The sequence below is a fragment of the Stegostoma tigrinum genome, chromosome 23 (assembly GCF_030684315.1).
Source record: "Stegostoma tigrinum isolate sSteTig4 chromosome 23, sSteTig4.hap1, whole genome shotgun sequence".
NCBI lineage: Eukaryota > Metazoa > Chordata > Chondrichthyes > Orectolobiformes > Stegostomatidae > Stegostoma > Stegostoma tigrinum.
In genome coordinates, this window is record NC_081376.1 from 54,432,025 (window position 1) to 54,459,221 (window position 27,197).

General features: G+C 44.3%; 1 protein-coding gene across 2 annotated transcripts in view; it reads right to left on the reverse strand.

Annotated features, from left to right (window-relative positions):
- syt17 (synaptotagmin XVII) overlaps positions 1-27,197 on the reverse strand; it is an 81,136-nt gene that overhangs the window by 2,629 nt on the left and 51,310 nt on the right. The gene's annotated exons all lie outside the window — the stretch shown is intronic.

Consider the following 27,197-nt stretch of genomic DNA (forward strand, 5'->3'; position numbering starts at 1 on the left):
AGTAAGCTCAACATCTGCAGTCGGTAAATTACATGAGAAGATTTGGAGGGATAAGATACATGCGTATTTAGAAAGACAGGGTTTGATTAGGAGTAGTCAGCATGGCTTTGTGTGAGATCGCGCCTCACAAATTTGTTAGAGACCTTTTTTGAAGTGACCAGGAAGGTTAATGAGGGCAGGGCAGTAGGTGTAGTCTATATGGATTTCAGTAAGGTCTTTGATAAAGTTCCACATGGTAGGCTATTCTGGAAGGTTAGACCGCGTGGAATCCAGGGAGAGTTGGCAAATTGGATTCACAATTAGCATGATGGTAAGAATCAGACGGTAATACTGAAAGGATGCTTGTTGGACTGGAGGCCTGTGACTAGTGGTGTGCCTCAGGGGTCGGTGCTGGGCCCATTGCTGTTTGTTATCTATATTGATGATTTGGATGAGAATGCATAAGGCATGACTGGTAAGTTTGCGGATGGCACTAAAATAGGTGGTATCGTGGACAGTGAGGAAGGCTATCAGGAATTGCAGCAGGATCTTGATCAGCTGGGGAAGTGGGCCAAGAAATGGCAAATGGAGTTCAATATAAATAAGTGTGAGGTGTTGCATTTTGGAATGTCAAATCAAGGTCGGAGTTTCATGGTGAATGGCAGGGCCTTAAAGAGTGGAACAGAGGGACCTTGGAGTTCAGGTGCACGTTCCTCTGAAATTGGGAATCACAGGTAGACAGGGCATTGAAGGAGGATTTTGACACACTGGCCTTCATCAGTCAGGACAGTGAGTATAGAAGTTGGGAAGTTATGTTACAGTTGTACAGGATGTCGTTGAGGCTGCACTTGGAGTACTGCGTTCAGTTTTGACCACCTTGCTACAGGAAGGTTGTGATTAAACTGGAAAGAGTGTGGAAGAAATTTACAAGGATGTGCCAGGATTTGAGGGACATTTTTCTTTACAGCATAGGAGACTGAGCGGGATCTTACAGTATATAAAAATCATGAGAGGCATGGATAGGATGAATGCATTCAGTCTTTTCCCAGGGCTGGGGAATTGAGGACTAGAGGGCAGAGTTTAAGGTAAGAGGGGAAAGAATACACAGGAACCTGAGAGGCGACTTTTTACACAGAGGGTGGCCTGCATATGGAATGAGCTGCCAACAGAAGTGGTTAACAACATTTAAAAAGCATTTGAACAAATACATGGATAGGAAAGGTTTAGAAGGATACGGGCCAAGTGTAGGGAAATGGGGTTAGAATGGATGGATATTTTGGTTGGCATGGACCAGTTTGGGCCAAAAGGCCTGTCTCCATGTTGTAGGACTCAATGACTTTGAGTAATTTCTTTTCATCTCTGTTTTAGGATAAGGGGTAGCAGATTTAAAAAAAGCTCATTCTAGAGAGTTACAGCAACACTTCTCCACTTTTACACACTAAGATCTAATTTACATAAACACACAATGCAATTAAAAACATTCACCAATTAACTCACCAAATTAATGAGATTTGAACCAGTAAATATCAAACGGGCTGAACGTCAGTAAATGGGATTGTACTCAGAATTCCATCCTGGAATGCTACTGGCGATTAGCCACTAACGAGTGTGACTGTCTACCCAGGTGATTCCATATCCATTGGTACTGAGATCTGTGGGTCCAAGTGTGGCTCATGAGCCCAATCCCAGAGCTGACCACACGCCTGGCAGGTGTTTCCGGGAGGTGGAGCTGGTCCTTGGCCTCAAGACCATTGGCATTTCTTTCTCCTGTTCCATACCAGGATGTTGCCTGGTATGGAGGGCGCTAGCTATGAAGAGAGGTTGAGTAGATTAGGATTATTTTCATTAGAAAGACAGAGATTGAGGGGGGACCTGATTGAGGCCTACAAAATCATGAGGGGTATAGGCAGGGTGGATAGCAAGAAGACTCAATTACTAAGGGTCTTGAGTTCAAAGTGAGAGGAGGAAAGTTTAAGGGAAATATGCGTGGCAAGTTCTTCACACAGAGGGTGGTGGGTGCCTGGAACACGTTGCCAGCGGAGGTGGTAGACGCAAACACGTTAGCATCTTTTAAGATATATTTAGACAGGTACATGGATGGGCAGGGAGCAAATGGACACAGACCGTTAGAAAATAGATGACAGGTTAGATAGAGGATCTTGATCGGTGCAGGCTTGGAGGGCTGAAGGGCCTGTTCCTGTGCTGTAATTTTCTTTGTTCTTTTCTTTGTTCTTTGTTCTCCAAGCTCCTTCTGGCCGCTGGGCATTGTTGAAGAATTGTTTCACTTCTCTCAGGAGGTTTCTTCTGGACGAAGGTCTTCCACACGCTGAAATCGATGTTGTGTTTCTGAGGGAAGCCTTCAGGGGGTCGTTAGAACTCTTTCACTGCCGTCCTCTCATTTCTCCTTGAGCTGGGAGAAGAAGCTGGAAACGTGGGTGTCCAGTGGAGTTGAGTTTGGACGGTCATGGTCTCGGTGCTGCTTCAAGGTCAGTGACGTCAGTAAATCTGTCCTCCCAGCTGATGCACAAACATTTATTCTGTCCTGTTCTGTTCTGAGGAAGGGTCACCAGACCTGAAACGTTAACTCTGTTTCCTCCTCCACAGATGCTGCCAGACCTGCTCAGCTTTTCCAGCAGCTTTGTTTTTGTCACAAACATTATTGTACTGGCATTCGATTGAATGCCAAATACAAATTAATGAACCAAACAGAAGGTGTTAAATGAGATGTTTGCTAAATGTGTTAAAGACAAATGTTTCAAGTTTCTGTTGCAGATAATTGCGACAAAAACAGCAACACAACCTCTGCTGTCCTCAACAGGCCACATTATGAAATACAGCCTCTTTAAAACCTCCATTTAAACTCTCCGACAGAAACAGGGAACTGCAATGAAAATGAAACTGAAAACACGAGAGCAAGGAAATGAAGCCAATGCAGGGAAGTGTTATTGCCATCACTCCATTCAGACCCTACAATCGAAGCTACTGTAAGGATCAATAAGATTAAAATAAACAAAAGCACTGCAAAGTCTCAGGAGGTTTAGGTCAGTAAATTTGCAGATGACACTAAGGTCGGTGGAGTTGTGGATAGTGACGAAGGATGTTTTAGGTTACAGAGAGACATAGATAAGCTGCAGAGCTGGGCTGAGAGGTGGCAAATGGAGTTTAATGCAGACAAGTGTTAGGTGATGCACTTTGGTAGGAGTAACTGGAAGGCAAAGTACAGGGCTAATGGTAAGATTCTTAGCAGTGTAGATGAGCAGAGAGATCTCAGTGTCCATGTACACAGATCCTTGAAAGTTGCCACCCAGGTTGACAGGGCTGTTAAGAAGGCATACAGTGTTTTAGCTTTTATTAATAGAGGGATCGAGTTCCGGAGCCAAGAGGTTATGCTGCAGCTGTACAAAACTCTGGTGCGGCCGCCCTTGGAGTATTGTGTACAGTTCTGGTCACCGCATTATAAGAAGGATGTGGAAGCTTTGGAAAGGGTGCAAAGGAGATTTACTAGGATGTTGCCTGGTATGGAGAGAAGGCCTTATGAGGAAAGGCTGAGGGACTTGAGGTTTTTTCGTTAGAGAGAGGAAGGTTGAGAGGTGACTTAATTGAAACATATAAAATAATCAGAAGGTTAGATCGGGTGGATAGGGAGAGCCTTTTTCCTAGGATGGTGACAGGCGAGCACGAGGGGGGCATAGCTTTAAATTGAGGGGTGAAAGATGTAGGACAGATGTCAGAGGTAGTTTCTTTACTCAGAGAGTAGTAAGGGAATGGAACACTTTGCCTGCAACGGTAGTAGATTTGCCAACTTTAGGTACATTTAAGTCGTCATTGGATGAGCATATGGACGTACATGGAATAGTGTAGGTTAGATGGGCTTGAGATAGGTATGACAGGTCGGCACAACATCGAGGGCCAAAGGGCCTGTACTGTGCTGGAATGTTCTATGTTCTAGGTTTAGATAGCTGCTGTTGGATCAGTGTCACAGCCCGAGGGAAACATGTTCATTTTGCTGTTGTATTTACTTCATATTTCCATGTTTTCGATTTATTCCAACATTCTTCACAAACATTGAGTTTCCCTTTGAAGGATGATTGTTCTGTGGGAAAACACAGGTACATAGCATGAACAGTGAGAGAGCTATTCTGTGTTAGTGGTCTGACTGTAACACCAGGACACTACCATCTGACTGCAACAGCGGGACACTACCATCTGACAGTAACAGACGGACACTGCTGTCTGACTGCAACAGCAGGACACTACCATGTGACTGAAACAGCGGGATGCTGCCGCCTAAGTGTAACACCAGGACACTGTTGTCTGACTGTAACAGCGGGACACTACTATCTGACAGTAACAGAGGGACACTGCTGTCTAACTGTAACACCAGGACACTGTTGTCTGACTGTAACAGCAAGACACTGCTGTCTGACTGTAACAGCGGGACACTACTATCTGACAGTAACAGAGGGACACTGCTGTCTAACTGTAACACCAGGACACTGTTGTCTGACTGCAACAGCGGGATACTACCATGTGACTGAAACAGCAGGACACTACCGCCTAAGTGTAACACCAGGACACTGTTGTCTGACTGTAACAGCGAGACACTGCTGTCTGACTGTAACAGCGGGACACTACTATCTGACAGTAACAGAGGGACACTGCTGTCTAACTGTAACACCAGGACACTGTTGTCTGACTGCAACAGCGGGATACTACCATGTGACTGAAACAGCGGGACACTACCGCCTAACTGTAACACCAGGACACTGTTGTCTGACTGTAACAGCGAGACTCTGCTGTCTGACTATAGCAGTGGGACGCTGCTGCCTGACTGTAACAGAGGGACACTGCCATCTGACAGTAACACCGGGACACTGCTGCCTAACTGTGACAGCGGGACACTGCTGCTTGACTGTAACAGTGGGACACTGTCGCCCGACTGTAGCACCGGGTCACTGTTGCCTGACTGTAACACTGGGACACTGTCATCTGACAGTAACAGTGGGACACAGCCATCTGACTGTAACAGTGGGACATTGCCGCCTGACTATAACACCGGGATACGGGTGTCTGTTACACTGGGGCAGTGACTCTGACTATAACGCCGGGACGTGGGTGTCTGACTGTAACACTGGGGCAGTAACTCTGACTGTAACACCGGGACATGGGTGTCTGACTGTAACACTGGGGCAGCGACTCTGACTGTAACACTGGGACATTGTTGCCTGACTGCAACAAAACTCATATGTTGAAAGTAAATGTAACATTGAACTGAATGAGACAGAATGCACCCCGAGCACCTGTGCGAGGGTCTCCATGTTGCTGGAACGTTCTGCCCAGTCCGTGTCTGAGGACACTCATGCATTGGCATCACTGAAGGAGAATGGAAGATACCAGCCACAGTGAGTCCCTCCACGGCCCACTGCCTGGAGCGGATCAATGTCTCTCTGTACGTGTTTGAATAAAACCCCAATGATTAGCTCCCACTCACGTGTGACCAAACACGACTGACATGCAGTTAACAGACTGAGAGATTTGGGGGGAAAATTGAGTGCGGTCCGTAATGACTTGGTCAGTCAGCAGGGGTGACCCATCGATGAAATGAAACCTGGGAGCTACAGCTGTGGACCAGCCTGGACCTATTCGATCCCAGCTCATTCAAAGGTCAAGATGGGATGTGCAGAAATTTAGGAATGGTAAGTCACTTGGTTAGTATTGGAGCCTCAAATCATTTTTACATTATATGCTGGAGGTCAACGCCAGGCTGGTAGCGAATGAAGATCCTGTTTCAAGCCACCCTTGATTTCTTTTAGCAACTGAGTGATCTCCCACTATGGATTTCTCAAACGTTATTGCCATGCAACGGCCCAGCTGTCTGAGTTATATTGCTTAGCTCACAATTTATGAAGACTATATGTAATCAGTTCTCAGTCTCACCATTAAAAAACTCCAACTGCACCAAGGAATCCAGGGCCAGCTCATCACAAACAATAGCTAAACTCTTCAGTGTACACCGGGGGCTTCCTGAAGTTTAAAACAGATTGTGATTCACACTCGTCTATCAGTTCAGGAAATCTCATGTGCCAAAGAGGTTTTGTCAACTCAATACAAAGAGAAATAAGAAAGCCCATTTAAAAACAGGAACTATCCCATTATTACGACACAAAATGGTCACATTATCATTTTAATTTGATATTAATCTGGTTACTTTGACAGTATCTTTAGAGATAACTAACTTGTCATTTTGAAATGAGGTCTGAATTTACAGTTATCAATTTACAATTGGTAAGTTCCTATTTTGTGTGTTGGTCCAGTTTATCTGATAAGATTAATGCAAGAGCTAGGTGCAGGAGTAGGCCATTCAGCCCCTCGAACCTGCTCTGCCATTTAATCTCATTTCGGTCTCAACTCCACTTTCCTGCTCACTCTCCATAGCTTTCAACACATGACTCATTAAAATCCTGTCTATCTCCTATTTATTGAATAGTGGAGCGGGCTCAAAGGGCCGAAGGGCCTGCTCCTGCACCTAGATCTTATGTTCTTAAATTTACTTAATGTCCCAGCGTCTACTGCACTCTGGGGATGAATTCCACAGATACACAACTCTTTGAAGAAAGTAATTTCTGCCCATTGCTGTTTTCAATCTGCTACCTCTTATCATAAAACTATCACCTCTCATTCTCAATTTCCTCACAAAAGAAAACACCCTTTATAAAGTATTAAAATACCAACCATGCCAAAGATCTTTAATTTGGCAACACCGTGAAAATGGAACAGTGAGAATTTGGTTCTTAGCAACAATGTTGGATAACAGGGAACCCGCTGGAACAGGTGAGGTGTGTTGGAGATTGTGATTTTCGGTATGGAATGGGGAGAAGGATTCCTGATGAGTGGTGATTTTGAGAGGAAAGAGGTTTGCATTGGGAACATTGTTAAACTGAATTGCAGCTTTTCTCCACAACAGGAGCTCATTCAAAAGCTAATGCCTCTCAGACGTTTCAAAAGCAGGTATAAGGAAAGCCAATTTACAGAATTCCAAAATAAAAGAACTGTTTTGTTCTGTCAGAGGAATTGCTCACAACACATTAAACTGGTCTGTGAGTGATAACAAAGTGTGGGGCTGGATGAACACAGCAGGCCAAGCAGCATCTCAGGAGCACAAAAGCTGACGTTTCGGGCCTAGACCCTTCATCAGAGAGGGGGATGGGGTGAGGGTTCTGGAATAAATAGGGAGAGAGGGGGAGGCGGACCGAAGATAGAGAGTAAAGAAGATAGGTGGAGAGAGTGTAGGTGGGGAGGTAGGGAGGGGATAGGTCAGTCCAGGGAAGACGGACAGGTCAAGGAGGTGGGATGAGGTTAGTAGGTAGATGGGGGTGCAGCTTGGGGTGGGAGGAAGGGATGGGTGAGAGGAAGAACAGGTTAGGGAGGCAGACACAGGCTGGGCTGGTTTTGGGATGCAGTGGGTGGAGGGGATGAACTGGGCTGGTTTTGGGATGCGGTGGGGGAAGGGGAGATTTTGAAGCTGGTGAAGTCCATATTGATACCATTGGGCTGCAGGGTTCCCAAGCGGAATATGAGTTGCTGTTCCTGCAACCTTCGGGTGGCATCATTGTGGCACTGCAGGAGGCCCATGATGGACATGTCATCTAAAGAATGGGAGGGGGAGTTGAAAGGGTTCGTGACTGGGAGGCGCAGTTGTTTATTGCGAACTGAGCGGAGGTATTCTGCAAAGCAGTCCCCAAGCCTCCGCTTGGTTTCCCCAATGTAGAGGTTGCCACACCGGGTACACCGGATGCAGTATACCACATTGGCAGATGTGCAGGTGAACATCTGCTTAATATGGAAAGTCATCTTGGGGCCTGGGATGGGGGTGAGGGAGGAGGTGTGGGGGTAAGTGTAGCATTTCCTGCGGTTGCAGGGGAAGGTGCCGGGTGTGGGGTGGGGGGGGGGGGGGTGGAGGGGAGTGTGGAGTGAACAAGGGAGTCACGGAGAGAGTGGTCTCTCTGGAAGGCAGACAAGGGTGGGGATGGAAAAATGTCTTGGGTGGTGGCGTCGGATTGTAGACGGCGGAAGTGTCGGAGGATGATACGTTGTATCTGGAGGTTGGTGGAGTGGTATGTGAGAACGAGGGGGATCCTCTTGGGGTGGTTGTGGGGGGGGCAGTGGTGTAAGGGATGTGTTGCGGGAAATGCGGGGAGACGCGGTCAAGGACGTTCTCGACCACTGTGGGGGGAAGTTGCGGTCGTTGAAGAACGTGGACATCTGGGATGTACGGGAGTGGAATGCCTCATTGTGGGAGCAGATGCGGCGGAGGCAGAGGAATTGGGAATAGGGGATGGAATTTTTGCAGGAGGGTGGGTGGGAGGAGGTGTATTCTAGGTAGCTGTGGGAGTCGGTGGGCTTGAAGTGGACATCAGTTTCAAGCTGGTTGCCTGAGATGGAGACTGAGAGGTCCAGGAGGGTGAGGGATGTGCTGGAGATGGCCCAGGTGAACTTGAGGTTGGGGTGGAAGGTGTTGGTGAAGTGAATGAACTGTTCGAGCTCCTCTGGGGAGCAAGAGGCGGCGCCGATACAGTCATCAATGTAACGGAGGAAGAGGTGGGGTTTGGGGCCTGTGTAGGTGCGGAAGAGGGACTGTTCCACGTAACCTACAAAGAGGCAGGCATAGCTGGGGCCCATGTGGGTGCCCATGGCCACCCCCTTAGTCTGTAGGAAGTGGGAGGAATCGAAAGAGAAGTTGTTGAGGGTGAGGACGGTTTCGGCTAGGCGGATGAGGGTGTTGTTTTTACTGCAGTTGGCTCATACTGATCCGTTCACTCACACTCTTCAAATATCCAGCTGAGGAAACTGGAAATTGGACATCAATAATTCTTTGCAGCCATGTGCATGCACAATTCTCTCATACACACATATCCTCCCCCACCTTAAGAATTATCTGAAAGTTGAAAAATACAATAAGAGTTGATGGAATGGATTATATCATCGCAATGTTGCATCATATATTCACTCAGATGTTGCATTCATTTTAGAAATTCTAGATGTTTAATTTAGTTTAATCTCATTCAAAACAAATATTTAACACAGGTATACACAGAGCCAGGGTCACAAAACAGATCAAAACTGAACAAGCTCCACAAGGAAAATGTTCTGCCTGATATTTAAGGCATCATTTAATGACAATACAATGTAGAAGATCAACTATGGCTCACAAATTAAGTTGCTAAAGTTTCTCATTAGAGTAGATTTATTACGAAAAATCACAACAGGTATCCAATCCTCACTGGGTGCATCACAGTGTAAGCCTTGTGGGTTTGAGTCCCACCTGGGTGAAGTAGGCTTCAATGGGTGGAAGGGTCTATCTTGGTTCAAAAAACATCTTCAACATGGTGTTAAGTGTAGCTCTTAAGGCGAGGGAGACTAGAGGGTATGGGGGCAAAATGGTATCAGGGTAATGAGTTGGATGATCAGCTATGATTCATAGTGAGGGTGGAGTTGGTTCAAAGAGCTGATTGGCCTGGTCCTACTCCTGTTTTCGCTGTTGCTATGATACAGCTGAGTCCTGTTCCTCTGTTCCTTCGGTATATTTATGTTCCGAGATTCTGAATCATTGGTAATGTTTGCTTACGCTCAGCATCAATACCTTATGTAAATCACAAAGCCAGGAGCTGTCAGAATGGAGCAGGGCTCAGCACAAACAAATCAAAGGCTGGCCAAACACTTCAAATATAATTTACAGCTACTCTCATAAGTCAAGGCTGACTTTCAAAGCAGCAAATGTCTTCCTCTGGAGTCTATCACAATTTTACATTCGACCAGAAGTCTCAAAAATAGAGAAAAATATAAATATATTAGCTGGAAACATAACATATATGAATATGCAATAGTGGAGAGCTGCCTTGCCAGTTACACATGTACTAATGGCACAGAATACAGTGGAACCAGTTGTGCCAGGAACATTTAGTGGTACTAATTACTGTAATTATTATAATGAAACCGTAATTACAAGAATTATTTGCCATTTAGCATCTTAAACACTTGCTGCAAACTCTCCCACACATTCAGAGACTTCCTGAAGTTTGCCTGCAAATCCACACCAGGTACATTTGCTTATCTCAGCACTCCAGCCAGACAGAAAGTGAGGAGATGCTACAGTCAGACGTTGTATTGGCTGGTCACTACGAGGTACCTATGGTGCTGAGAAGACTTGGGAGTTCCTGGACAGTCAGGAGGGAGCTGCAGTACCCTGCAGTTTCAGGGTCCCTGTATAATCACTGACTGCCCTGACATTAATAACTCTGTCAATCAGTTGCAGGCAGTGGGCCCTGTGAGCCGCACAGATATTCCCTGGGAAACTGAGGCTCACACATGTCCCAAGAATGGCCGCGTGTGGATGGCCATACACACAGAGAGCCAATGAAGGAATCCTCCAGATCTCCGGTCAGCAATCACCCTGAGGGACGGTGAATCCTGGGATGCTCTGCTCAGGCTTTTGGAACTCCCTGCCTGGCTTAACAACCTCATTCAGCTCCAGAGAAGCTGTAAAAACCTGCGACTGTCGAAGCAGGCCCCGGAATCAGAGTGGAACCGGGTCCCATCACCGAGTCAAAGACTTCAGGAGCAGGGTCAGGGAGCTGTGGGGAACTTAATGTTCCCAGCAATGACCAGGAGGATCAGGCATGATGTCTGGGAAGCTGGTGGCCTTTCGATGTTGCAAGGAGCAAATTATATTTCCCTTTCATATTTTAAAAGTTCGTGTCCTTGAAAATTTTCAATTATAGTCCAAAGGAAAAGCAATGAGTCCTCAGGCTCCTTAAAAGAAGAAATCCTGTGCACACTTCAACGGGAAATGATCACTTCACACCACAAATACCGAACATGCATAGTTCTAAGATTTTCGTTGACTATCAGATGGATGATCTCAAATGCACCATTTACTCTGAAGTAAACGCTGGAGGTGAGCTCACCACTGACACAGGATTGGAACTGGGCCTATCTAAAGCCAGATCTGAGCCAGGAAGTGCATGTGGAAGCTGTTATTTGGTGACAATACCAAAGCAAAGGTGGACTTTTACAAATGCTCACCAAAACACCAGGGAATGGTGAGAGGGGTACAGAGCATAGAGAACACAAAAAGATCAACCCTGATCATGGCAAAAGTTCTCACTGATAATGTCACACTTGCAGGAAACATAGAACGTAGAACATTACAGCGCAGTACAGGCCCTTCGGCCCTCGATGTTGCGTCGACCTGTGAATCCAAACTGAAGCCCATCTAACCTACACTATTCCATTATCATTCATATGTTTATCCAATGACTGTTTAAATGCCCTTAAAGTTGGTGAGTCTGCTACTGTTGCAGGCAGGGCATTCCACGCCCTTCCTACTCTCTGAGTAAAGAACCCACCTATGACATCTGTCCTTTATCTATCACCCCTCAATTTAAAGATGGAACATTGATGATCATCTGGCAAACTACACAGTAATGACAGGGCTTACATCCCCTAACTGCATTGGTTTGATCGTAGAGAGACAGTACCTGGGTAAATGACACAAATTGTGTTTTCATACTGAAAGTACGGGGATTTCAGTGAAACAAGTGGTGATTTTGTACATCAAGCCCTGACTATAATCTGAATTTGCTTACAAGGCTGTCTCTGCAGACATTTTGAAACTGACAGCAACTGCGGCAGCAATCAAGCAATTTTGTTAATTGCATGTTAATTGTAAACCCTGTGAGATGGATTTACAGAAGATAGTGATGTTTACATCACACACAGCTTCTCTTACTAAAAACAATGCATACGATGTTTAGCAAGTCACTGTGCAAAAAGGACAATCTGAAGATTTGTCCGAAGCCACACAGTGTGATCGATCGCTGAATGAGAAGAGGTAGCTGCTGAGACACTTTGCAGTGAGTGTGCTGATGTGAAACTACAATGTCTGAATCAGGTACTGCACAGGGCAAGTGAATAAATACAATGATCCAATCAACAAACATTGCCTGAAAATGCTCACAAAGTCACAGGATGGCAATGCACTGACAGCTGGGAGTGATGCTCAAGGTCAGCTGGTGACAGTTCTTGCAGAGAAGCTATGTGACAACGACTGAAGCTAGCAGCTTATGAACGCCAAGATCATTAGACTGAAGGCTCAGTATTGAGGTCAACATGATTATTGGAGTGATGAGCTTAAAAGGTTCTGAGGGCTGTGATGCAGACACTGCTACACTCCCTCAGTCTACTCACCTGGCTGTGAGCACCAGGAAAGCAGATTCCAGAACAGCAATTGTGTGTGTGGTCAGCAGTTGATCAGGCTGCAATCACTAAGATACCCAATTTATGAATCTGAAAGAAGCAGTACTGTGCATCTGGTATTGAAATATTCCACTTTTATACCAGACTAGAGTATGACCATACAATACTCCAATTTCAACTGAACGGCTGTGAAAAATGTCAAGGTGGTTTCACCCAGACATTCAGTGATTAGGTGGACTGTGCTCTAAAAGGCAACCATTAGTCAAACATTTCAGGATTCAGGTGCCCACTGTGAATGATACTGTTAACTTCATGAGCTGGATTAAGCAGAAATCCAGAGCTAGAGGAGAAATAAATCACTCGGACAACTTGATGCAAATTAAGTTGTACATTTCATCTGGATATAGATCAAGCTAAATGCAGTCTACAATCATTGTGGCAGCAAATAAACACAGACACAGAAAGCTGCCAAAGGTGGGAAAAGACTCCCAGTGTCCTCTTTTGGTCACCTAGTGTGTGTGGTGCCATCAGTAAGTGGCTCCCCTGGTACCTGAGCGAAGCAATTTACTTTTGCAGTTATAATACATGTAACATAGATACATAACAATACAGTTTTAACATTTTTTAACAAACTGTAAAAAAATTGCAATATGATTTCCACTCAATGGATGTGAAGTGCTATGCAAACTACTGTGGGATCCACACAGGCCCCAGTAAGATGACAGTGAACACTGGACACAGCTGATGAGAAGGTCCTAACTACAGTGAATCCTGAACTACAAGCAGCAGTCTATCAGAATGATGAGCAAGCTGAACCATCTCTTCTGTCCAGCACTGGAAGCACTGCAGGGACTGATCATCGCAGAAAGTGTTGGCTTCTCTGTAACTTTCAGATCACAGCGTGACCTGCTCTTCTTTCTTAAATAGACCTCCCCGGTCCATTGCCATCCAATCACAAAGACAAATCAGTGAGATAACAAAAGCAGAAAGTGCTGGAGAAATTCTGCAGTTCTGGCAGCAATGGAGAGAGAAACAGTTTAACATTTTGAGTCGGCCTTGAAATCTCTCTGCAGATTCTGCCAGACCTACTGAATTTTTGTTTTTATTTCAGGTTTCCAGCATCTGCCTTATTTTGGTTTTCTTTGGTTTACTGTAATGTCTGGAGTGAGGTGATTGTTTAATGGCATTATCACTACACCATTCCTCCAGAAACGGAGGAAGTGTTCTGGGGACCCAGACTGGGACCCTGTCATGGCAGTTGGTAGAATCTGGGCCTGGCAGTCTAATGATGACCATGAAACCGTTGCTGACTGTGAAGAAAAGCCCATCTGGTTCACTAATGTACTTTAGAGAAGGAAATCTGCCCCCCGGGTCAGTAAGGATGGGCTATAAATGCTGGTCTAACCAGCACACCACATCTAGTGGATCAATTTAACCCTCTATCTGCTTCAAAACTTGTAATGTATTTTAGCGCTTTCAACTAAGTCACAAGAAACACAACATCGAGTCTTAGCCTAACAGGTTTATTGAAAATCACAAGCATCTGGAGCGCTGCTCCTTCGTCAGGGGGAGTATCATAACCTGGTGTTGTGTGACTTCTGACTCTATTCCAGTCCAACCCCAGCAGCTCCACATCATGTTTTCAACAAAGTAACCCCTGCAGTCATCAAGCCGTGATGAGTAACTGACAATTTGATCATTATCATTAACACAACGCCTCGGGTAGAGAATTCCGAACATTCACCTCCCCCTGAGTGAAGAAATTCCTCCTCATCTCAATCCAAAAACACAAGCTGCACCTCACCCTGAGACTGTGCTCCCCGGTTCAGGCCCCAGGAGAAACATCCTTCCTGCACCAACCGTTCCAGGCTCTGAATATATTCCTGTTGGAATGAGATCGGCTTGATTCTCTTAAAAAGATGTGCATTGGTACTGCATTTTAACAACTACTGGACATTTTAAAAGCACTCACAACCACTAGAGCAGCATTAAACCGTGTACTTCCGAAATCTTGCCCCAACGTGGCCTTACCTGAAATCAGTGAAATGAATAAATCACCAAAGTCACAATATCATCATAATAATAAAATGTGAGGCTGGATGAACACAGCAGGCCAAGCAGCATCTCAGGAGCACAAAAGCTGATGTTTCGGGCCTAGACCCTTCATCAGAGAGCTCTCTGATGAAGGGTCTAGGCCCAAAACGTCAGCTTTTGTGCTCCTGAGATGCTGCTTGGCCTGCTGTGTTCATCCAGCCTCACATTTTATTATCTTGGAATTCTCCAGCATCTGCAGTTCCCATTATCTCTCACAATATCATCAGATAGCTATGATAGGCCTCACGTCTGACTCTCCAAATAGAAATCTCATCCACTGTCATTTTCCTGCCTTCTTCCTGAACATGGTCCTCTGTCAAATAACAGCCTGATTCCCTTTTGAAGAGCCTCGAGTGAACCTGCCTCACTCACACTCTCAGAGAGTACATCACAGATCCTAACCACTCTCTGTATGATAATTATTCTTCTCATATCCCCGGTATTTCTGTCACTAATCACCTTCAACCTGTGCCTCTAGGTCTTGGCTGCTTGGCCAATACAAGCTGTTTTCGTTTATTTACTCTGTCCAGATTCCTTTGGATTTTAAAAACTCCTGTCAAATCTTTGTGTGCACTTCTTTTCAAGGAAAACATGTCTAAGATCTCCAATCTATCTTCATCACTGAAGTCTGCACCCTCACATGCTGGCATCCAGAACAAGAGGCAATATTCCCATCAAGACTCCCATGCCTTACAGAAGTTCAATATCACCTCACCCCTTACTCTTGTATTACAGGCACTCCTCAAGTTCTCTCATGCCCAGTTGCCAATGAAACTGAACAATAAATTGAACTGGACACACTACATAATCTCAGTGGCTACAAGAGCAGATCAGAGGATAGGAACAGTGTAATGAGAAACTCACCTCCTGTCTCCCCAACGTCTGTCTACAAGGCACAAGTCAGGAGTGTGATGGAATACTCCCCACTTGCCTGGATGGGTGCAGCCCCAACAACACTCAAGAAGTTTGACACCATCCAGGGCAAAGCAGCCGCTTGATTGGCACCACATCCACAAACATCCCACTCCCCCCACCACTAGTAGCAGCAGCGTGTACTATCTACAAGATGCACTAAGGAAATTCACTACTGAATTTTAAATCTGATGTGTAAGTGTTTTTTAGCCAATGTAAATTGGATAGTAAAGCAGAAGAGGCTGAGCAGCAGTTGATTAGGATTAGATACAGTCAAAACAGATCTGGGTGAATTCAAATTTACAGAAGATGGGGAATGGGGTGCAAATAGAGAGAGTGTTCAAATATCCGTACGGAGCTCGTGGGCAGTTCCTTACAGCACAGATGCATTCAACCAGCCCATGCTGGAAAACTCCAAAGCAGAACCTCTACCATTAGGTGTGATTCTACAATTTACCAACACTTGCTGAAGAGTCCCGAGTGTGATATTAGCTGCATTGACAACCAATTTAAGTGAATCAGTCAAGCTCATCATATGGTTGATTTATACTTGCACACATTCATACACTGGACCCTATTCCCTGCACAGGCCTTTTGAAGAAGTGAACCAATATTCCAGATTCTTCAAAATAATTCAGTAATCTCTTTGCCCTTAACTAGAGATTATGGCATAAGAAGCTCAAAGTGTCACACAGCTCACAAAGTGAAATAATGCAACCTGTCACATTTTATTCAATGATGTAACTTCACCATTCATCAGCACAATTTCACTGTCAAATAATCTTTTCAACAGGACAGGAGAGATTCTGAAAGAGATAAGGTCAATCAAAATCCAATCAGCAGGGAGTGATGCCTACTTGGTGAGCACACACCGGGTTTCAGCCTGGTGCAGCTACCCTCAGCTAGTCCTTCCAACAGCACAAGCTCCAGGTCAGTGTTACTAATCTGCTTTCTCACTTCAGCTTGTGAAAGCCACGTTCGAGGTCGGCTCACAACCATGGCTCTTCATCCTTGACACTATTTGAAATGACAAGGTCAGGAAGAAATCCCCAAAGCAATTAGACCCAAGAACAACGGACATGGGAGGAGGTGGTGCTGATGGAAATAATTTTAATAATGCTAGAAACTGAGAAAGTACTTGGGCCAGATATCGATATGGGGTTGAACGAGTATGTAGGTGAGCCTTTGATGTAAATGTTACCGAAGTAGACACGTGAAGGAGACTCAACTTGAGGATTGGAGCTAAAGCAGCTTAAAGCATCACATATACACTGCTCATTCACACTGTCTGAAGAAAACCTGGGTCCATACGAGAAGCAGACAAACTCAGACTAAAACATTGTTATAAACAGTACTGTGATTCCTCTACAATACCCAAATCAATGCGGCATTAACTGTGATAACAAGGTGTGGAGCTGGATGAACACAGCAGGCCAGGCAGCATCAGAGGAGCAGGAAGGCTGACGTTTCGGGCCTAGACCCTTCATCAGAAATGGGGAGGGGAAGTAGTTTCTGAAATAAATAGGGAGAGAGGGGGAGGTGGATAGAAGATGGATAGAGGAGAAGATAGGTGGAGAGGAGACAGACAGGTCAAAGAGGCGGGTATGGAGCCAGTAAAGGTGAGTACAGGTGGGCAGTTAGGGAGGAGATAGGTCAGTCCAGGGAGGACAGACAGGTTAAGGGGGCAGGATGAAGTTGGTAGGTAGGAGATGGGGGTGGGGCTTGAGGTGGGAGGAGGGGATAGGTGGGAGGAAGGACAGGTTAGGGAGGCAGGGATGAGCTGGGCTGGTTTTGAGATGCAGTGGAGGGAAGGGAGATTTTGAAGTTTGTGAAGTCCACATTCATACCATTGGGCTGCAGGGTTCCCAAGCGAAATATGAGTTGCTGTTCCTGCAACCTTCGGGTGGCATCGTTGTGGCACTGCAGGAGGCCCAGGGTGGACATGTCATCTGAGGAATGGGAGGGGGAATTGAAATGGTTCGCAGATGAGGCGGAGGCGAAGGAATTGGGAAAAGTGGATGCCATTTTTGCAAGAAGTTGGGTGGGAGGAGGTGTATTCTAGGTAGCTGTGGGAGTCGGTGGGCTTGAAATGGATATCGGTTTCCAGGTGGTTACCTGAGATGGAAACAGAGAGGTCCAGGAAGGTGAGGGATGTGTTAGAGATAGTCCAGGTGAACTTGAGGTTAGGGTGGAAGGTGTTGGTGAAGTGGATGAACTGTTCGAGCTCCTCTTGGAAGCACAAGGTGGTGCTGATACAGTCATCAATGTAACGGAGGAAGAGGTGGGGTTTAGGATCTGTGTAGGTGCAGAAGAGGGACTGTTCCACGTAACCTACAAAGAGGCAGGCATAGCCTGGGCCCATGGCCACCCCCTTTAGTCTGTAGGAAGTGGGAGGAATCGAAAGAGAAGTTCTTGAGGGTGATGGCGAGTTTGCCTAGACAGATGAGGGTGTTGGTGGAGGGGGACTGGTCAGGCCTGCGGGACAGGGAGAAGCAATGGGCCTTCAGGCCATCTGTATGAGGAATGCAGGTGTATAGGGACTGGACATCCATGGTAAAGATGAGGTGTTAGAGACCGGGCAATCAGAAGTTTTGAAGGAGGTGGAGGGCGTAGGTGGTGTCACACGTAGGTGAGGAGTTGCTGGATCCAGGGGGAGAAAATGCAGTTGAGATAAGTAGAGATAAGTTCAGTGGGGCAGGAGCAGACGGAGACAATGGGTTGACCAGGGCAGGCAGGTTTATGGGTTTTGGTTTATGGATTCAGGTTTATGGGTGGTGTGGGGTTGGGGAATGATGAGGTTGGAGGCTGTGGGTGGGAGGTCACTTGAGGTGATGAGTTTGTGGCATTAACTGTGACTGGGCTTTCGAAATTGGTCTACTTTCTACCTGAGGAACAGGCACAGCATAATCCTATTTCAAGGCCATTGTCAGTACATTGGGGGCTCACCTGAAACGACAATTACACGATTCTTAAAAAAGGCTGATATGTTCAGCTTCTATCTTTTGAAATCTTGGGTAACAACTATTTTAAAACCAAAGCTAAGCTGTTGTTACCAATTATAAAACCAGTTCTGATGAAAATAAGCAAGCCTGAAATATCAGTTTCCATATCATTTCTGCTGAGGTTAATTCAATTTTCATAATGTAGTTAGCTCTTGGAAGCCACGGTCATAATTTCATTTGGTATCCTAAAAAGTAAACATAATTAATCGGAGATTGTTGCCAAGCCATCCCCCCAATTACATGGGGGTTTTGGAAGTATAAAATATCAGACATAATTCAATAGATGTATTTGCTACTTAGATAACAGTCTAGATGCAATTTGCAAATTCTGTTTATCATAAACATTAAAAATTCCAAACTGAAATAAGAATTGCATTCACCCTTCACTATCCAAGCACTGAATTGGAGGTTCCTGTAACCAGCTGCATCTCAATGTACAATAACACAAAGCTGTGTAGAGAGAACACATGAGCAACTTTTTTAAACAGTCTGTTAGCTCTTAACGCAGAAATTGAACCAAATAACCTTGATCTGAAATTCTTACTGCAAGTAGGAAAGGCTACTTCAAACTTTCTCACCCAGGTGTGTCACCAATAAAGTTCAGATTCATTTATGGGGCTGGTGGGGTGTCATTAACTTTATAATAAGCTTGCTACTGTCTCACTGTGAGTGTCAAGCACAGGTAATTCTCTGGACCACCTCTGATTGGTTGAGAAACCCCAACTGCTTGCCGTCCCATATTTAATCCAGGCTGGTCCTTCCCAAGTCATATACCTGCTAGTTCCTCCCCAACAGGGCAGGATCTGGCCTATCACTAGACTATTAGTCCAGATAATGTTCCAGGGACCTGGGTTCAAATCCCACCACAGCAGATCGTGGAATCTGAATTCAATAAAACAAAATTAAGTCTAATGATGACCATGAAACTGTTGACAATTGTTGGGGAAAAAAATCCCCGTCTGGTTCCTTCAGGGAAGGAAACTGCCATCCTTACCTGGACTGGCCTACAAGAGACTCCAGATCCACAGCAATGTGGTTGACTCTGAAGTGCCCTCTCGGCAATTAGGGATGGACAATAAACACAGCCTGGCCAGCAATGCCCTCATCCCGTGAATGAATTAAAACAAAGAGAAAAGTTTCTGCTTAGTCCACGGCCAATTACCTCTCATGTAGATCTAGTGTTTACTATTTTTGTTTCAATCCAAAATCATGAACAGTTTATGCATAACATTGAAATGAAAGCAAAATGCCAACTGTTCTGTTACTAAGACCCAGGACAAGCTGAGCGTGATTCAAAGATCTTAGCCATATTGAGAAGCTGCAGTTGGACTTGCTGCATCCAAATAATATTTCAGCAGAAAATTAGCTTAGATTTTCATTCTAGGTTGTTATCCAGCTACAATGCACACCCATGTGAATGGAGATAATAGGAACTGCAGATGCTGGAGAATCCGAGATAACAAAGTGTGGGGCTGGATGAACACAGCAGGCCAAGCAGCATGTTTTGTGCTCCTGAGATGCTGCTTGGCCTGCTATGTACACCCATGTGAATGTCAGGCACACAGTACAGCTGCTGGGCTAGGCTCTTGGCTCCTGTAGGGTCCGACCCCGACGGTCACATTGCTCCTGCACACCAGCATGGGCCCAACTGAAGAATGGATCCTATTCAGCAGGATACAGATGGGCTGCCGGTTTACAATTCCATTCATTTCTCCTGCTGCTGTGCAGCTTTCACTGAGTGTGGGGGCTCTGAAGGATGAGTAGAATCTTCAGGAGAAGGAAGAAGCAAAATAGGTACAGGCAAATGTTACACCACCTCACCCCAAAGCAGGCAATCCTTAAAACAATGGGCTTCAGTTGGCTGTCAGTGATAGTAAGGCATTTACACATGGTTGGTAAACTAATTAAAAACTCAGAGATGCCCAGAAATTGCAGCTAAAGTTGTGCTATTCGATTGTTAGTGTTGTGTAAGTAGTAATTCACTTCCTCACCTTCGGAATGTAGAGAATCTTATGATTATCCCGCAGCTGTACAGTGGATACAATCTAAAGCCACCTCCGAAATGTATAAGAGATAATGGGAACTGCAGATGCTGGAGATTCCAAGATAATTTTTATCCGAAATGTATAGCTGGTGTTTAAAATATCCAGCAGCTTTCTGACCACGTGATTATTGTTAATTGCTATCAACTAACTTCAGTGGCCCAGAAAGAAAACAATTACAAGGTTAAAAGCTCAACCTGTTAGGTTTTAATTATTATAAAAGGTTTAAAACATGTCTGATTTTTTTTCTATCATTCCTATTCCTTTTTTCTTCCTCTCAGTCCAATTGGTCTCTCCTTCATGATCACCTTCTGTACCTGAATTGACAGCAAATTCATCTATTCAAACCAGTACTGATCTTCAGGTCCCTACGCCCTGCTGTCTCTATCTCCAATGGGCTCGGTGAGCAGTGAGGAGGAACAGATATTTTACTCAAATCCCAAATGTCTTGTTTCTTTCATCCTGACACCAGCAGCTCAATTTTCAGCAGTTTACAATGCAAACAATCTAAACACAAACCTGAAAACTAACTGGAGGTTCTGGTACAGCAAAATCTGGGCCAGGGTTAGTCCGAATCATCATGTGACTTCTTCAACTATATGTTCTGCATGTTCACAATAAATTGATATTGAAGATGCCCAATAAAAGAATGAAATGCTATTCTGGTTAAAAGCTAAAAGGTCCAGTCATTCTTAATATTCCCCATTTGCATATAATATAATTTCAACAATTGTCTAGTTTCAAGTAATTCAGAAATTATTCTCAGTAACATAACTTGGGACATTTACTAACAAAGTTCATTTACAACATTTGGCTATTTCAAGTCTGTCTAATTATCATGTTCACTCCACAGAGCCAGCAACCACTGCAGATTGTAATATTTAATGGAAAACTCCAATAACATATTTCTTTTAATAATATCATTTACACAGCTTTCAGTAAAATCGTATTTAGCTGACAGCACAGTAATCTTTAACAGACAGCGTGTCTAAAATTCACAGATGTGATTGGTCTCACTTTATAACTGCCTTACTTCTTTCCACACTGTAGTAATAGACAGGAAATGGACAGTTCTATTTCTCTGCTTTCACTCATTGAGGTTGCCCTCAGAGAGTGAGAAATGGAAAAATCAAACTGCTTGGTCATTACTAATGCGAATCTCATTCTCTACTCTGGCATTAAATTACTGTGAGGTATTAATTCAGTTGCCATTGGTCAATAGTATCAATGAACGCTTTCACGCTAAGTAAGATTGAGAATACAATTGAAACGCTGAGTGAATACTCAATGCCCCCTTGGGAACCAGCTAACTATTTCCATTGATTATGTACAACTGGGAGCTTCCAGGGACAGCCAGTTGCTCATACAAAGGAAACTCCAAGAAAGAAACATCTGTACAGCCCAGGGAGGCTTCTTTCTGATCATAAACCACTGGAAGTGCAAGGAAGGGTTGAGAACGCTTTATGAACTGGGCTGTAGAGAACAACAGCAAGAGGTGATTTCGGGCTTTGATGTAAAGCATTGTAACAGCTTCAGTAGGCGTCTCACATCCAGTCCCAAAGATCCCACTTTAGGGAGGATGGGAGGATAGTGAAAGGAATGCAGAAAAGATTCACAAGAACAGTTCCAGAGATGAGGAACTTCAGAAATGAAAACAGATTGGCAAAGCTGGACTGTGGCCTTTTGAAAGAAGGCTGAGAGAAGATTTTTGATTCAGATGTTCAAAATCATGATGGGTCTGGACAGAGCAGCTACAGAGAAACTGTCCCTACTGATTAAAAGGATCAAGAACCAGAAGTAGCAGATTTAAACTCACCATGAACAAAAGAAAAAGCAAACACAAGGAATAACATTTTCACACAGTGCGTGGTTAGGATCTGTCCGAGAGTGTGGGGCAAGCAGGTCCACTCAAGGCGTTCCAAAGGGAATCAGGCTATTTATTTGAACAGGATGAACATGTAGCAATACAGGAAGAAGGCAGGAGAATGGCACTAATTGAGGTCTTCACTCAGGCAGTTGGCACGGATATGATAAACTGATTCTGTGTTAATTGATCATTCTGTATTGTTCAGCACAGACCACTCAAACGATATCGTCAATTTCTGTGCTGTACATTCTATGAATGACATTGAAAACAATCAGTCACATAAATCAAGAGGATTACATTTCCTTCATGTGCTATATTATAGCAACTACAAATTTCAAATGTCTACTCTCCCAAATGGTATCCATGATGCATCTGTTCAGTGCCAAGTTAATAATGACGTAGTTATTGGGAGGAGACAGGCTTAGGTATGTGGTCGCACCGTGATGTAATGTAACATTTCAATAGGCACTTCCTGAAGTCTGTCCAATTGGAGCACAGCTTGCCTGTACTGAGACCCACATCAATGTGCCAATCTTTAAGAGACATGTGATTGGACAGTGTGCAGAATACACATTTATATTAGCATGTGGGAATGTGCGAGGGCTTGTGGTTCAATGTCAGCGTGTTTGTGTTTGCTGAGATGTTCATGATGTCCTTGTGCTCTTTCTGAACGTGCCCTCTCTCTGAATGTAGCTCAAAGTGAACTGATCCTTGGGATAGAGATAGTAGGAACTGCAGATGCTGGAGGATCTGAGAGAACAAGGTGTGGAGCTGGATGAACACAGCTGGCTAAGCACCATCAGAGGAGCAGGAAAGCTGACGTTTCAGGCCTAGATGGGTCTAGGCCTGCTGTGTTCATCCAGCTCCACACCTTGTTATCTCTGATCCTCGGGACAGCCTGGGATCAGGTGACTATTTGATTGGCCCAGCTCCTTTTGAGGAAAAAGGGAAGAATTTTGTGTTCAGCCAAGATCTATGTCACTTTAGAAATGAATTCTCATGATATGAGCTTGGGAGCAAGAAAGTTTCCTTGAAGGTGTTGGGGCTGCTGTAGTGTATATATCATGGAAGATCATGCAAACGCCTATCGACTGCTGACACTTAAAGCTGTTAAAATGCCGATACTTAACTGCCCTCTGGGCAATTAGGGATGGGCAATAAATGCTGGCCTAGCCACTAACATCCACATCACATGAATGTGTAAAGCTGAAGAATGTAGGACAGACAGTTAATCCTTCAGCTATGTCAGAACCAGATGTTTCATCATCAAACATCTCTAAAAATGTGCAGCACAGTAGCTTGAGAATAGAATCCTTAACAGTATGATATCAGTTTCAGATATTCACTCTGTTGAGGAAAACACAGGTCAGGTGTTATTGACTCAATAATGCTATTATCTCCTGCTCTCAATCATTTGTGCACCTGCACTAATATCACAGAATGTGTACTTTCTGAAGTAACTGAGGAGTGGAGGGTGGCTAATGTTGTGCCATTGTTTAGGAAAGACTGTGAGGAGAAGTGTGGGAACAGTAGACCTGTGAGTCTGACATCAGTGGTGAGTAAGTCATTGGAGGTGATTTTAAAATATAGGATATACATGCATTTGGGAGGCACAGAATAATGAGGGGCAGTCAGCATGGTTTTGTGCAAGGAAAATCAAAGTTGACTGAGTTTTTAATGAAAATCCAAAAAGATTGATGAAGTCACAGTGATAAAAATTGTTTACTTGGACTTTGGTCAAGCCTTTGACAAGGTTCCATATGATAGACTTATTAGTAAAGTTAGATTTCATGGGATTCAGAGTGAGCTTCCAAATTAGATACAAAATTGGCTTGAAGGTAGGAGATAAAGGGTGGTGGAGGGTTGTTTCCCCAACTGGAGGCATGTGACCAGCAGCGTTCCACAGGGATCGGTACTGGGTCCATTTCTGTTTGTCATTTACAAAAATGATTTGGTTGAGAATATAGGAGGCATGGTTATTAAGTTGGCAGATGACAACAAAATTGGTGCTATGGTGGACAGTGAAGAAGGTTATTTAAGCTTAAAAAGAGATTTTGATCAATTAAGTCCATAGGCTAAGGAGAGACAGATGGAGTTTAATTTAGATAAATGTGAGGTATTGCTTGGTGTTACTGCAATCAAGAACAGGACTTACACAATGAAAAGTAGGGCCTTAGGTAGTGTTGTAGAACACACAGAACAAGGGGCTCAGGCACATAATTGTTTGAAGTTTGTGTCACAGGTAGACAGGGTGGTTGGGAAGGTGTTTAGCACGCTTGCCTTCTTTGCTCAGGTCTTTTGAGTTTAGGAGTTGAGACATTATGTTCTATAGGACATTAGTTAGACCTGTTCTGCAGTATTGTGTGCAGTTCCGGTCGCCCTGTTATAGGAAAGATATTACTAAACTGGAGAGGGTTCAGAAAAAATTTACAAGGATGTTGCCAGGGCTTGGGTTATAAAGACAGACTGGAAATGCTGGGACTTTTTTCACCAGAGTGTAGGGTGCTGAGGGGGTACATTATTGAGGTTTACAAAATCATGAGGGGCACACGTAAGATAAAAGACAAGGGCCTTTTTCCTAGGGTGGGGGAGTTCAAAACCAGGGCAGGGGGAGTTCAAAACCAGGGGGTGCATTTTAAAAGTGAGAGCAGAAAGATTTAAGAAGGACGTGAGGGGCAACTTTTCTTACAGTGTTTGTGAGGAATGAACTGCCAGAGAAAGTGGTGGATGCAGTACAGTGATAATATTTGTAAGACATTTGGATAAGTTCATGAATAGGAAAGGTTTGGAGGGATATGGGCCAAATGCCGGCAGGTGGGACTTGTTTCATTTGGAGATATGGTCAGCATAGAACATCGAAGAATACAGTGCAGAACATGGCCTTCAGCCCTCGATGTTGTGCCAACCTGTGAACTAATCTAAGCCCCTCCCCCCACACTATCCCATTATCATCCATATGCTTATCCAACAACTGTTTAAATGCCCCTAATGTGGCTGAGTTAACTACATTGACAGGCAGGGCGTTCCACACCTTATCACTCTCTGAGTAAAGAACCTGCCTCTGACATCTGTCTTAAATCTATCACCCCTCAATTTGTAGCTATGCCCCCTTGTACAAGCTGAAGTCATCATCTGTTCTGGTCGGACTGAATGGTCTTTTTCTATGCTGTATGACTCTATGACTCTACATTGTACTTACAATAAGTTTACAACCTGTACTATAACTAATGTCCAAATTTTTAGTCTTCCTTTAACAACTGTTATCCTACCCTAAAACTTCTCAGAAACTTCTTGCATTCCTCCTGAGTCCCAAGATTCAGAAGCAGGGTGTTTACCATCGTTCTGAAGAAGGGTCACTTGACCCAAAACATTAACTCAGTTTTTCTCTCCACAGTTGCTCCACAGACCTGCCGAGTTTCTCCAGCATTCTCTGTGTTTATTCCAGATCTCCAGCATCCACAGGGCTTGGTTTTTATTTGAGTGTTTACTCTCTTGGCTGCACAATGTGAGTGTTAACCACAGATCCAAAAGGAACTGCTCCAGTCAAATGCTGGACAATCAATTCAGACAGTATTTTATCAGTAAAAGATGCCTTTGCCCCCACTGCTGTCATCTCCCCAAACTATGTTCTCCACAACGACAGAGTTAATATCGGAAAATGATACCTTACTCACCAAGCAGTCAGCAGTTTGTTTCTCCACTGGTTTGATTTCCATTCACACGCTGCTGCTCTCCATATGTTGGTGAACAAGGTGACATTCTCAATACTTCAATTGCTCCATTGTGGCTGAACACTTTCACATGAAAATGCTCCTGTCACAATAAATACGATATGTTCATAATTTGTAGAGTGACGGTTACACTGACTCATGGCCGTGATTAAGTAAACAGCAGTGATTCTGTGCTCTCAATCACCAAACACCCACATCAACAAATCATCATCACTACCAGCTATTCCCCGAGCATTGTATCGCTGCTAAATACCAACAAACAGGTCTCTGAAATGGTCAAATATCAAATGGTTGATTGCTCTGGTACTTTCAGTTTTGGTTCCTTTAAATAAAAGCTCCTTTTTTCACCATGTTTATTAAATGTTCAGTTCCCACACTGCCTGCGGTTAACATGAAGGACTCTCTTTCTCAACCTGTACCCTCACCTGAGGTGTGGTGGCCCTCAGGTTAACGTCCACCAGTGATCTCTCCCCTAATGAGGGAGCAGCCCTATGGTCCACTGAGATTATGCTGACTTAGATATGGACTTGCTTTCCAATGTACCGGCACCAGCTGCCAGGTTTTCACTTGAATCTGGTGTAACGCTTATTCGTAATCTCAAACAGTTTCCCCTATTAGTGATAGAGCTGTTGTTCTTGGTAGTTTACATCGATTTCCAAATGTTCTGTCCAGACACAACATTAGGAAAGATCATACTTGACCAGAAGGCACCTAGTGAAAACATACAACAACCTCCCATCAGCGTTGTCTGTATTTCCCACTGGGGCACAATTCTTGTTAATGTTTAGATTCTTCTGTTCAAATGTCTGACTTATTGGATTCAGTTGAAACTCATTTTCCAGAATGATGCCAATTTCCAGAAAACAGGCTAGTAATGAGCTGTAGCATTGACAGGATTAGCCAACAACAATTAATGTCATCAACAATTAATAGAACGTAATCCCTGACTGGGTCAGGGATTGAATGGAGGGGTGGTCATTGAGATTATTTAGTGAGAGTAGGGACAGGTAATGTTGAGGATGCGAGGAGACTGCAGAAGGATTTGGTCAGACTGGCAGAGTGGGCAAGGAAGTGGCAGATGGAAAGCAATGTAGGAGACTGTGAGGTTATGCACTTTGGTAGGACGAAGAGGGGTGGTCTAATTTCTAAATGGAGAAAGGCTTCTAAAATCTGAAACACAAAGGGACTTGGCAATCCTAGTGCATGATTCTCTTAAAGTTAACATGCAGTTTCAGTTGAGAGTTAGGAAGGAAAATGTAATGTTAGCATTCATTTCAAGAGACAGGAATATAACAGCAGAAATGTACTGCTGAAG